We start from the raw sequence: 3,987 nt of genomic DNA, 5'->3' as shown, positions 1-3,987 counted from the left end.
CCTTTTCAGCTTGTTTGATTTCTAGGGTTGTTGCAGGTTCTTTACTTCAAGCACTGATGTCTGGGGCAAACTCTGCTAAACACTACCAGGCAACAGAATGGTGGTTGGTTTCACTTCCATTGCTTGAGTCCCAGACCAGCTTGGACTGTGGAGTCTCTTATTTGCTGGGATCAGCAAACTTGAGGGGCTAATAATAATAGCAGTAATAATAATAATTTATTACTTATACCCCGCCCATCTGGCAGGGTTTCCCCAGCCACTCTGGGCCGCTCCCAACAGAATATTAAAAACACGATAAAACATCAAACATTAAAAACTTCCCTAAACAGAGCTGCTTTCAGATGTCTTCTAAAAGTCAGATAGTTGTTTATTTCCTTGACATCTGGTGGGAGGGCATTCCACAGGGAGGGCGCCACTAGTGAGATGGCCCTCTGACCGTGGAGGCCAGTTCTGGATCCACACGTCCTTCCACAATGGGGATACAGGTTTCCGGATGAGAGTTGATGACGGTAAGGGTTTGCCAAGCGTGCCTTCCTCTTAGCACGTTTCTCCCTTTCGTCCTGAGTTTGAGTGTCTTCAAAGCCCATGACACCTTTGGTCAAGGCTGTTCTCCAACTGGAGCGCTTGCAGGCCAGTATTTCCCAGTTCTCAGTGTTTATACTATTTTTTTTAACAAAGATTTGCCTTGAGAGAGTCTTTGAACCTATTTTGTTGACCACCAGCATTACGCTTTCCATTTTAAAGTTTGGAATAGAGTAGTTGTTTTGGAAGATGATCATCAGGCATCCGTACAACATGGCCAGTTCATGAGAAGCAAAACATGCTTGGCTCCGTGGGTTTGACCATTTTAGGTCTCAAATGTCTGGCGTTACCCTGGCAACCTACCGGTAGCCTTCAGCGAGGGAAGAGCATCATAAAATCCTCTTCCTGGGTCTCTGAAAGCTTCAAGGGTAGCCAATTTGCACTCTGGTGCTAAAACATCCTGTCATTTGGGCCACTTTCAGGTGTAGATAGGGAGCGAGGAAATGAAGCGTGGGAGAGGCAGACTCTCAAATGCAGAACACACAACAATCAAGCCTAATCCATTCTAATAAGTTAAATACAAGTAAAGAGAAACATTTAAACATTATTAAAATAATAAAAATATACACCTGCAGTCTCTAATTCTTATATTGAGCTCAACAACTTTGTCCAGATTTTCAGTTTTGGGAATACAGTGGTACCTCGGGTTACATACGCTTCAGGTTACACACTCCGCTAACCTAGAAATAGTGCTTCAGGTTAAGAACTTTGCTTCAGGATAAGAACAGAAATCTGGCTCCGGTGGCACGGCAGCAGCAGGAGGTCCCATTAGCTAAAGTGGTGCTTCAGGTTAAGAACAGTTTCAGGTTAAGAACAGACCTCCGGAACGAATTAAGTACTTAACCCGAGGTACCACTGTATGGTGATTCTTAGCATTTTCCAGTGTGGTGATCTCTCATGCATCTTTGCCTGAGAGCAAGTTTCCAAGTAGCCATGTTCCTGCCTAGGACTGCAGCCTGAGTGGGTTTTCCTTTTGTCCTTTGTGGGGAGAACACAGTGCAAGATGCTAAACAGCAGCTACAGCGAGGCTCCTTAGAAATGCTTGAATTTCATTTGGCCATTATACAGAGAGCTGTTTACCAAAGTAGAACACCAGGTGAAACCCAAAGATTATGAGGAGATAAGGGATTTATTATTATTAATGGATTGGTTACAGTTTCACCAACTAGATGATACTTTGAAGACAGATAAAAAGAAAGGTTTTAGTTGTGAGATTTCAAAAAGACCTCTTAGAAAATAATATTAAATTATTGTCGAAAATGTACAGTTTGCTCTTGGAATGGCATACAAAAGATGAGCAGGTTAAATCTGTAACATTACACTGGGCAAAGGACTTGGGACATAATATTCAGATGGCAGATTGGGATGGATTATGGAAAACAGACCTGAAATTCGCGACATGTTGTACACTGAAATAAAATTATATAAAAATGATGTACCAGTGGTACTTGACTCCTAGTAAGTTAGCAAAAATGTATACAACAAGTACAAATACCTGCTGGATATGTAAAAAAGAAAGAAGCTTTCTTTTATCATATGTGGTGGTCGTGTAATAAAAGATTTATGGGAGATGATATACAATGAACTGAAAAAAATATGTTTAAAATAACTTTTGTTAAAAAGCCAGAAGCTTTTCTATTAGGAATCATAGGTACAGACATTCCAAAGGAGCAGAAAATACTTTTTATGTATGCAGCTACAGCAGCACGGATGCTACTCCTCCAGAGATGGAAAGAACGAAGAGTCCCTACCAGAGAGGAATGGCAAACCAAGCTGTTAGACTACACCGAAATGGCAAAACTGATCAGAAAGCTCAGGAACCAAGAAGACAAAAACTTTTTAAAAGAGTGGGGAATTTTTTTGATTTATTTAAGAGACCACTGCAAGCAGATGAAAACATTGGGAGGATTTTAATTTCACTTGCAATGTAAAAAATAGCATGGAAAATATAGTTGGATACAAAATATAGATTCTGAAATAATATGCAGTTATAAATGTTGAGAATAGGACTCCATGGAGGGGATGGGGGGAAGCCCCGAGATTCAGAGAAATCTCTATATATGGATAAACATTTGGATTATTATAAATTTGTATTTGTAAAGTCAAATAAAAATGATTTCAAAAAAATAATACTGCTCAGAATTCATAATATGGCTCCAGCTCAGTGTCATTCTACTTGAACCGCAGTAGAGCATATTCAAGCCAAAGGCCAAAAGGGGCCAGCAGAGTTCCATGTCGAAAAGTGCTGGCAAACATTCTCACAAAATGGGACTGAAGATTTTCAACTAGCCTTTGGCGAGGTGGCATTGGTAAAAGCCAACAGATGGTGCGTAGTGATTTCAAGCGGTGCTTTTGGTCTGTACCTTGACGTAGAATTGCTTTGGAAACATTTGCTGCTTTCGAAAGGCCTCCATCCCTTGAAGAGTTTTATGCATGTGAGATTCTTGCTTCCTATACATAAACGAGGAAGACCAAACAGACCACATCATGCAGCCTGAAAAGCCATGTGTATACAGTCGTACCTTGGGTTGAAGTTGCTTCATGTTGAGCGTTTTTGGGTTGCGCTCCGCGGCGATCTGGAAGTAATGGAATGTGTTACTTCCGGGTTTCGCAGATGCTCAAAATGATGTCACGTGCATGCGCAGAAGCAGTGAATCATGACCCACGCATGCACAGATGCGGGTTGCGTTCTGCTCTGGATGCAAACAGGGCTCTGGAATGGATCCCGTTTGCATCCAGATGTACCACTGTACAGTGGTACCTCAGGTTAAGTACTTAATTCATTCCGGAGGTCCGTTCTTAACCTGAAACTGTTCTTAACCTGAAGCTCCACTTTAGCTAATGGAGCCTCCCACTGCCACCGCACCGCCGGAGCACGATTTCTGTTCTCATCCTGAAGCAAAGTTATTAACCCGAGGTACTATTTCTGGGTTAGCGGAGTCTGTAACCTGAAGCGTATGTAACCTGAAGCGTATGTACCTCGGGTTACATACGCTTCAGTTCAGAGGTTCCCCCCCCCCATTTTTCCCCTCTCCAAGTGGTTCTTTATAGTAAGCTGGAACTGAACTGAACAGCAAACAGCTCAGCCAGCCTACTTTTATAGGCAGCTGGCTGTCAACATTGTAACAACAACAACCCAGGGTTTCACGCCTAAATTAACTGAAGTGGACCTGTGTGAAAACTATACAGTATACACGATACTCCTGGTGGCCAGGGTGAGTACTTCAATACAAAACAACCCCTAAACATTTTTTTAAAGAAAAAAAGCACTGTATAGAACTACGTGAAAATATCTGAGCAAATGGTAGGGTTGCCATATTTCAAAGAGTGAAAACCAGGACACCCTGAAAGTTGTTGAGCTTTTTTAAAAGACAAACCCCTAAGTTGTTGAGCTGTTGTTTGTTT

Source organism: Podarcis cretensis (assembly GCF_951804945.1).
Source record: "Podarcis cretensis genome assembly, chromosome: 2".
NCBI classification, from domain to species: Eukaryota; Metazoa; Chordata; class Lepidosauria; order Squamata; family Lacertidae; genus Podarcis; species Podarcis cretensis.
The sequence above is the reverse complement of the archived record's forward strand: the minus strand, read 5'-3'. Positions refer to the sequence as shown.